At 36.7% G+C, this 10,127-nt stretch overlaps 1 long non-coding RNA gene across 1 annotated transcript; it reads right to left on the bottom strand.

The window, feature by feature from the left end:
* Positions 1-489: 489 nt before the first annotated feature.
* On the bottom strand, positions 490-7,346 carry LOC145683911 (uncharacterized). The gene is made up of 3 exons (XR_014131208.1): positions 7,188-7,346; positions 2,425-2,532; positions 490-671 (listed from the first exon to the last, which is right to left on the bottom strand). It is a non-coding gene; the product is annotated as an uncharacterized LOC145683911 (long non-coding RNA).
* Positions 7,347-10,127: the final 2,781 nt, after the last annotated feature.

The raw sequence follows: 10,127 nt of genomic DNA, 5'->3' as shown, positions 1-10,127 counted from the left end.
ATTAGCTATGGTTAGGTAAATTTAAATTTCGTGAGAAAATATATCAATTGGTGCCTTTGGACAATCTCCTTGTTGGCGGGATAAACTGCAAAATGTAGCCAGTGGATGCTTGACGCCACATTGTATCATCATCAAATCCTTCAGACGTCTTCCTTGTGACAAAGTGATCTGTACGATTCAACATAGTCATATATGGGACTATGCGAAATAAGAGCGAAGATGTAGCTATTTACAATATATAAGTTATCTGCATATAGTATTTTTCCACATTACTTGTAATAATAACTAACTTAGTGTTGTTCAGCTGTAAATTTCTCCTCAAGGGATAGAAAGAAAATAAGAATGGAACATGATTCAACTAGGGAAAAAAAAAACTGCCTTTTCTGAAACATGAACCTAATTAATCATTAATAACCGAAGGTCACGTTTGGATCGTAGTTATCTAGCATCTGTGTAGCAAAGAAAGATATGCTTAATAAAACAAATGGGTTACACACGTACAATCTTTTATTCAAAAGCTATCATACATGAAGGGATTTTTTCACCCTTTCAAAATATACATCTAGGGTTTTATAATGTGAGCATTTGCATGTTCATCCCGGCTTCAGTCACATCGCACTTTATGTGTATTCATTTGCCTGTCAACATCGCGCTTTGTTCATCCCCTTTCCCTACAAAATGGAAAAGGAAAAAAATTCTGTTAAAAGACGAAGTGAGTGCAAATATTCATAAAAAATTAGCCACAGAAAAATCTAATAATTACGTTAAATACGTATGGATGTATGGAAAGTAGTAGGGAGATGACACATGTTGGAATTACTCGCTTTATTATTATGATCCAGTCATAAGACAATGAGACCTGTTTTGCTTGAATTGAAAAATCTTTTCGCTAGAAATATGTAAGTACATGTGATGCTGCGAATCAGTCGCGCTTCTGACAAGAAGTGAATATAATACTAAGTATTAATTATAAACCAACAACGAACTTTAAAAAGCAGAGAAAGCACACCAAGTTTGGATTTAGTTCGCATAGCGATGAATATATAAAGTTAGCCTTTAAATCAGTAATCAAGCCAAAAGGCAAAGACAAGCAACATAGCTAACTGTCCAGGCCAATCGAGGCACACACACATTCCAGTTCGAGCTTTGGATAATGATGTTTGTCTCTTTTATTCATTGTTGAACATTACTATCCCTTGACGTAAGTAAAAAATTGTTTCAATGAAAGAAAAAAAAACTCTATCCATTGAATTCATTTACTTTCTTTTGTATCAGATGTCATGTAAAAAGTGGAAAACGGAACATATGAAGCCAAATTACTAGCATTACTTTGTTACAAACCTTGAGATAGAAGTTAGAAAGGAGCAACTAAGTAATAAACAAAATACAATATTGATATAAGTATTTGCAATGGGATGACCAAAAATTACCCGAACCGTACAAAAAAGAACAAGATTTCCGCTGGACACACACACACATACACACACACACACAAACACACACACACACACACACAATGAAGATAATGTGAATCAACTGTGGTGTAGAACAGGGTGTCTACTGGTACTTGAAATACTGGTATTTGATTTTCTTACTGGAAATATTGGAATGTACTGGAAATTATTGTCTAATACTGGAGAAATATAAAGATTTCCTTTGAGACCCTTCAAGATGGCAGTCCCATTATCTGGGTGTAGGTGATGATAAAATTAATTGGTCAAACATTGAAAGAACTTGGTAATTCGAGAAAGAAAATCAATAGTGTTTCCTTTTTTTTTTTTTTTTTTAACCCACTAGTTTCTATGCATTCTTTCCATCAGAATATTGAAGAACTAGCTTTATCAACACATTTTACAGCTTCTTGAATATCATAGTATGCCTTTTTTTTTTTATCCAGGGTGGTGTTTTGAAAATTTGTAAGTCAAGAAGTCAACTCCAGTAAACACCCTGTAGAATCCCGAAGGACGATCGCCCCCAAGCAGTCTTTTGGCATGTTTATAGTTTATGTGAAAGTATATCGTGTAGGATTTCTTGGGACATGGCAAAATAACATTAAAAACGAAGACTGCCTGACCTGTATGAAGATAAAAATACAGAACTATAATAATTACAATAGCCATCTACACTATTTAAAAGTCATAAAACGTATTTAGTAGACACATCCCACTTCGTAAATGGGTTTCCATGCCTATCGCGGGTGCGTTACACATGCAAAGAGAGTGTATTATTAATTTTACAACGACTTTTCTTAACTATTAAGTAGGGTCGCACAATGGTGTCTTTGGTGCGACATCAACAATACATTACATTATAATACAGAATAATTTTATGTATTATAATTGATTGCTTGAAGCTTCCGTTCACCACGTCGACTAAGCAAGAGCAAGCAATTTACAAACCTAAAAGTGTCAATATGTTACTTACGTTTCTCTCTTTTCATTCTTTCCGTTGCGTGACGAAGCCAGCTTTGAACTGGTCTTTTGATCTCAGCATCTGTAGCAAATTTGCTGGACGCGTGTTGCCTCACTGTCTCTGGAAATATAATATTTCTGAATGAGAAAAACTGGCAAATTTCTGCAATAGATATGTGTTCTAACAAGAAGGAATATGAAATATAATATTCGACATGCATTTCAATAGGTGAAATGAGGTTCCAAAAGTTATGGGATACAAAGATAATAGGTCTATTGTGCTATGCCTTCTCGAGCATGGCGAGTGCAGCAACTTGGAATGGCAAATCACTATACAGATTATTGAGGTGGGCGAGCTTTTTTTTATTATTTTTTTTTATTTATTTATTTTTTTTTTTATTTAACAGAACTAGTCCCAGGTATTTGGTGACCGAACTTGGCAGGATCATAGTCGACTAAGTTTCAGAACTAGAAGTTGCGAAACCTTATTGGCTACATCCACATCTTATCAATTGGACTTTTCAGTTTTAATTTTAAAGTTCCAGCCTTTTTTAAGAAATAAACGTCGGTTTTAGCGAACTGGCTATTATACAGTGACAATAAAATAAATTTTAACACCATGTGTGTTGATTTCCTCGGGGTTTTCCCATTTCCTTACATTTCTTTCATTTCACCATTTCACTTATTATTATCATCAGTCTCCTTTAGCCTAGGGCATAACCCTAGGAAAATTAATATGCAAAATATCTGCTTATGAAAAATCACACCGGCACGATTAAAGCGGGAGCTTTTCGATGTAAAATATATATATACCGCCCAGCTCTGTACTGAAACTGGACAATCCAGATTCACAGAATACTATCCGTATTAGAATAAAGTGAAGTGGGCGAAGCCCAAATTCTGTTGTTCCCTAGTAAAAAATCAGATTGTAATTATGCTAATGTACTGATTGCACCAAACCGAACAAGGTGCTTTTTACGAAAACTTGTATTTTAAGCGCATGACTTAACTTTATTACGTCATTTTTATTTATGTCTACTTTCGGAGCAGCCTTTTATGTTGTGAAAGGGCTCATCAACCTCCTGTTGCATAAGGATGTTAAGGCTACACAAACTTAGTTATATGTAACCTAAATAAATAAAGAAATCAATTTGAACAAAAAGTAACAATGTGAAAACAATATGGTTTAATCAAATTCTTTTCTTTCGACAAAACATGGTTTCTGCCAACCCTGGCAATAACAAGGATTTATGACCAGTAAGCACAATACGTTGTAGCTTTCCATTACTTTTACATCCAACACCGCCTTCCATCACTCACTGGCGGGTGTAGGACAAAAGCTCACTAGACCTTTTGTCTAAGCTGACTAAATATATAAATAAAAGAAACACATGATTGGGATAGTCATCCATATTTTTCGATTATATTTGCGAATTACCACTTTTACGTAAATCACACCGTGCAGATTAAGAATAAGGTAACATGTTCCAGCCAATATTACCCTTCACAGATATTGTTTTTCTCTTTTCCTCCTCTTTTCAGAATACAACCCTCGCTCAGCTTTTACAATTTGAGTTACTGCAATACTTTTATCTTTTCTTATATTACAAATCGTTGTCATAAAAAATCTAAACTAGTATATTTTAATATATTAGCATTAAATTAGGTTTGCGTATTTTGCGAATAAAATATAATAAAGTGCGTGAAGAGTGAAGTTGCCTAACTGGGATGGCATTTAGTATTTCCCCCAACTCGATCCATGGAACTGGTACTGCAGCTTAGTGAACCATCGTGCTAATGAAAGAAAGAAAAAAAACTGCGGGGTTTCTCACCCCTTTCGCTCGCTCAGCTATATTTCGTAACGCAACTAAGTCACTTTTTTTCAGGGTTGGCAAAAACCATGGTTTTTATTGAAAAAACCAAAAAAAACGGGTTTTTTGGTTTAAACCAGGTTTATTTGGTTTAAATAATTTGCTCTATATATTCATATCATATATGGACAGAAATAAGTTTGTTTCGCCTTGATGTTATTATGCAACAGCCGGGTTATGCTGGAAGGGGTCACATAAGCTTAAAGCGGAATAAAAACTGCTTCTCGAGTTACATCCGATAGAAATTGTCCTCCATTTGAACTCGGAACCAGGACTAATTGGCCACAAATGCGATACGTCTGCCGACTCACTCACGAAGGAATCCTGATAAAAATACGTTGTACTGATCTTTACATGCTTCTTAATATAGCTCTCAAGAGTCATTTCGGAAGGACAAAAAGATAAACAGTTGCACAAGTGAGACCATTATACTGAATTACATATGGACAATTTCAAAGTACTACGGAGTACAGAAGAACTAATTTAATTCAAGTTAGTTAACAACGACTTATATTGGTGACGACTTAATTTGCATATCACAAAGATACGAATTATTTGGGTCCACTTTGGCTCAGACTCATTTATACATAAATAGATATCGAAGATACTTCTCATTTCACTAAATGCCTCTCGGGGGGTCTGTATGACCCTTCCCCCCCCACACACACACACAAAGTACGGAATTTCGATGTATTTTATTAATAGTAAACATTGAAACAAAACAATATTTAGAATGTTTCTTTGATTGCAATTAGGCCTACATAACAATAATAACTACAAAAAAAATCACAAAACAAACATTTATAAACTTACATAAAAAGAGTTGCTTTTGTAGTATAATCTTTTTGAGTAATGAATGGGGAATTTAGGTCTGAATATAATACGAATAATATACGGGAGTGAAACGTGATAACCCACAAATGTGTGTTCATCAAGATTTTACAAACACTTACACTTTTACGAACATTTTCGTTTTTTGGTTTAAACCAGTTTTTTTTTTTTTTTTTTTGAAAAAACCACCTGGCTTAAACCAGCCAACCCTGCTTTTTTTTTAAAATCAAAATCACTACCGTAAAAGACTGGAGGAGAAACAAAAAGCAACCCCCAAATTGAATTTCATTAAGACTTTAGTTCTTCGCATAAAATCTTTCGTCACTGGTGCCTGATAAACCTGAATCACGCTTCACAGTCTCGATATTTGGAAATTCTAACCTTTCAACCTCCGTTGCGTTTTGAAGGGGTTCGGCTATTATTTGTAGTTGTAAGTCGCAAATATGTTCGGGGGGCTTCTAACCCCGTTCGCTCGCTCAGGTAGACCTGCATTTCGTAAAGTAAATAAACCACTTTTAATTTAAACATTAATATAGTGGAGAGATGTAACTCAAGCTACGTAAAAAAAAAAAAAAAAAAAAAAAAGCCTCCACAGTAGCCTTTAAACTGTTTCATTGCTTCGTCTTTGCAAATTTCAACACTATGATGAAATTTGCATGAGATACGTCCGGTTAAAATTTGTAAAAAGGCAGATTCTGCTGCGCTGCTTTTAAGTGCAACACTGTTGTGTTTGCTTAAGTCACTTCACAACAGAAAAGAAACACAAAACATATGATGAAAGCAGTTTTAATTGAAAATAATCCATGTTCATCAATTTCGCTAACTAACACCTTGGCGGGTTAACTTTAGCAGACGGCTCTACCAAAAGAAAAATTTATAGGTCGAAAAATAGTGAAACGGTAATATAATTGTTTAAACTCATAAACCATATGGGGCCGCGGTGGCTCAGAGGTAGAGCGTTCATCTCAGGTGCTTGGGGTCCCGGGTTCGATCCCAGCTCGCGCCAAGTGAACTCTGTGGTGGACAAACACCGTGTGCGTGGGTTTTCTCGGGTTCTCCCGTTTCCTCCCACTTTCTTCATTCCACCATTTCATTCATTTCTCATCATCACCGTTTCCCATAGCCTCGGTGCACAATCGTGAGACGTTAAAATAAATATTTCATTTCATTCAATTTCATAAACCATATGTGGGAGTAAGTAACATAGGAAAGTATATGTTATGGTGGAACTATTTGCTAAGGCAGAAGGCGGCTGAATACAAGTTAGGAACGAGATGGTAAGTGTTGTATCTGAAGATTTGGGAATTTGGTTGCAGTGCAAAGGCAAGGTTCTAGATTACTGGTCCCCCTTCCCATTGAGCAGTAATAAAGACAGAAAACAACGTGCCCTGCGGGGCTCTAACCCGCCTTCACTCGCTAACGCTCGCTCGGCAATACTGTATAAGTTAAATGTATAAACTTTAGTACAGAAAGAAATCTACCCATCTACTAATCCACATCGGGGACCAGTAATCTAGAACCTTCCCCATGCAAATCATGTGTCACTTCAAAGGTAGAAAACAACTTGCCCTGCGGGGCTTCTAAGCCCCTTCAGTCGATCAGTTAGGTAGCGTTTTGTAACACTAGTGCTCCAAATCTAGTAAAAAATAACAAGACAATATTTGCTCATCTTCGCTTTACCACACATATCTTAACAAAATCCCAGAGGCTGGTGCTGGACACTGAATGGCTGCTTATCAGTTTGGTACATCAACAATGCAGGTTTTATGGTAAATCAGTTTGCGTGCTTATTCTTAAACTGTACGCCATAATTTCAGCATGAAATAACAGTGTGAAATAAGAGTAAGAAGGTTTTAGATAATTATTTGAAACATAAAAAGTGAAAAATATTTTAAAAGATTCCGACCTATTGTAAATCTGCCCATTTGTTCATAGCATTCCTGCTCTGTTGAACTTTAAACATTGAGTACTACGGCTGTATGATAACCATTTCATCATTTTTTTTTTTTTACAACTAGAATAACAACAACTCTTTTTTTTTAAAACCACTAAAACTTTCATTTCACACACTTACCGAAATCAAGACTAAAATCTGTTGGAACACTTAATATTTCACTAACATCAACCACTGCGTCACCGCTGAACCTCACGTATTCCCTCCAATACCACAAACCACAATGCAATTGTGACAAACAAATGACGGTTCCGAACGCGCACCACAGCACTGAGGACCAGGCGAAATTTTATGGTTTATATTTTCTTTTCTGCAGATTTTTAAACATATTCTTTTATTATGAGAGAAATACGTATAATTTTGTGAATTTCTATTTCCCGTTGCTAGTGGCCATCCTGCGGGACAACCGTGGGATTCCCATGCATATAGACCCATGCCTGTCCCAAGCGGGACTTCCCTGGGATTACCTATTTATATCCTGGATTTTTTAGGATCGTTGTGGGTCGTACGGGATCATAATGGGACGTCCCGTGGACTACTTGTGCTATTAGGGACGAGGCACCCACTATAACAGCCACTGCCGAACCGTGAGTGTCTATATACCTACGCTGTAAAAGCAAGGAAACAAAAGAAGTTTAATTAATTGAAATATCGATTTTAGTGTTCATCTAATCGTTTCCTAACTTAACCGATTACTTGAGGCACTGGACTATGATTGTTACATATACGGGAGACCTTGGTGAGGTCTCCAATGGTAACATACGTATAAATTTCTAGGGTTTCCCAGAGAGCGATATTGTGTCGCACACCACGCCTCAAGACCTTTTAAGTGTGTGCGTGGAAGGACAGGTAGAAGTCCAAGTACTTTATTATTTTAATGTAAAGAAGAAATACTACAAGCTTACGCATTCCAGTAAAATGAATGAATGACAGCAAAACGGAGACGGAAACAGGGGCGTCACTTGCGGCTACAGAGGAGGCATTGAAGGATTTAGGATTTAGATTTCTGGGCTTTGGGCATATAAGGCCATTTAGCCCTTCACGTTTTTGAAGGATGACGTCCCTCGGCGAGCACACAATCCGGGGAAAGGGAAAGAAGGAAGCGGCCTGGGACCTATAAGTTAGATACCACACCGACATTTGCCTGGTGTGAATGAGGAAAACCCAGGAAAACCTCATTCAGAATGGCTGGCCTGAAAAAGCGTTTTCACGTTTTCGACCGAGTGTTCCCACCGGGAATCGAACCCGGAACCGCTCGGGAGGCATTGAAGTCCTTAGTTTGGGAAATATATACATTTTAATGAAAATATAGCTGTTATTAATAAAAACGTGAAAAAATACATAGGAGGTTTTGTACCCCCACCCCATCAAGCTAAACCTAAAATGACATCACTGAACGGACATGATTTTGTATACTTGCCACGTTTAAATCGTCCCCAACCGGCTTTCTTTGTACTCAAGAACAAAATTGATCCTAACCGTATTCATAAATATCACTCCAACTCCAAACAGCGTGTTGATTAAGTTTTTACATCGCTTTCTGTATAAGAGAGTAAAAAAAAAAAAAAAAGCAACATCGTTTTCTTTTCCAGCAGGCCAACCGGAAGACCACCCTCAAATATAGGACTTGTTGAAATATCTTATGTAACAAAGGAACACGTGGGTTACTTCAATGATGTTCGGCTTGCTTTCTTTGAAGCCGACTGAGGATGATTTGGCCGCACCGATTTTATTTAGAATCTGTACATGAAAGACGGGGCGACATATTTATGCGAAGAGGGCAGTTTCAGAGAATAAGTGAACATGCATTCTACGAAACACAATAGAAATGATATTTTATTATTATTTTTTAGATTTGTGACATACCACCCTATCGAATATCATATTTGTGGCCACGTCTATGTATGAAAGTGTTAAATCGATTGCCTATTTAGATTTGCAAAATTTGGTTGAAGTCGCTTAAAACTAAAAGCAAAAACCGACAAATATATCAAATTGATCCGATACTAGAAACACTAACAGACTAGTAAGAAATTTCTGTTGAGTATTCTTGTTTTATCAGTTGATATAATGTCTTTCTTCAATATCTATTGAACCAATTCAAGGCGAAGGGAATACGTCCTATAATTTAGAGAAAGGAATCAGTTCGCAATGATCCCAAACAGCGTGCAAAGATTAGTATATATACTTTGTTAAGCCAATAATCATGACAAAATTAGTCATCAGAAGGACAAATTAGGTAAGTACGAACATTTAGTAATAATTAAACTGGTAATAATGTCTTGTGTAAGCTTGGCAGTTGCTCCTTTGGTCAATAGAACCTAACCTTCTTCTTTCATATACAGTATAAAATGTTACACTTTTTTTTCGCCTCTATGTACTTACGAGTTCTTTCTCTCCAATATTGTTTATTGAATCAACTCAGTTTGTAGAGGAAAAACACCCTATCTCAATTTTATTTGATCTTAAAGCTCTTGATTAAACTTTACGCGATAGTGTTATGAAATGCACGTTAGAAGTTGTAACCCTCTTGGATAATTTCCAATCTTTTTTGGCAAGTTCTGTACACTGCTGACATTTCTTTTCCTCTAGACAAGAAAAGATTAACCTTTCTTGTGCTGGTAGTTTACAGGAAGGCGTCTGTCAGCAACATTTCGTTGTGGAAGTAAAGCGAAGATTCACTATGGTAATTCATTCTTACGTCAGTATAAATATATGCGCATGTGTGGGAATCGGTTCGTTTCTCCTTTCCAAACCAAATAATTATCCTTACCTGAAGATGGTGCTGTCCTTAGCTAGTTATCCAGGTTAGAGATGCGATAGCGTAGTCGCAGGGATGGATGCAGGGGGAGCGATCGGGTCTATTCCCCCCCAGAAGAGGAAATTTTCTTATTTTATATATAAATAAAACCCATCCCAGAGTTTGATACTCTTAAAAGAAGCTCTAAGTAGCAGTATTACAACCCATTGCTTCCCCGCCCCCAGAAGTCTATCCTGGATCCGCCACTGCGTAGTCAGTAACTTTCTACCTGACTACTATTATAGGTGGTCCTGAATCCT

Source organism: Thermobia domestica, chromosome 4, assembly GCF_964235325.1.
Source record: "Thermobia domestica chromosome 4, izTheDome1.hap1.1, whole genome shotgun sequence".
In the NCBI taxonomy this organism is placed as follows: Eukaryota; Metazoa; Arthropoda; class Insecta; order Zygentoma; family Lepismatidae; genus Thermobia; species Thermobia domestica.
Note: the sequence above shows the minus strand (reverse complement) of the source record. Positions and strands in the feature narration are given on the sequence as shown.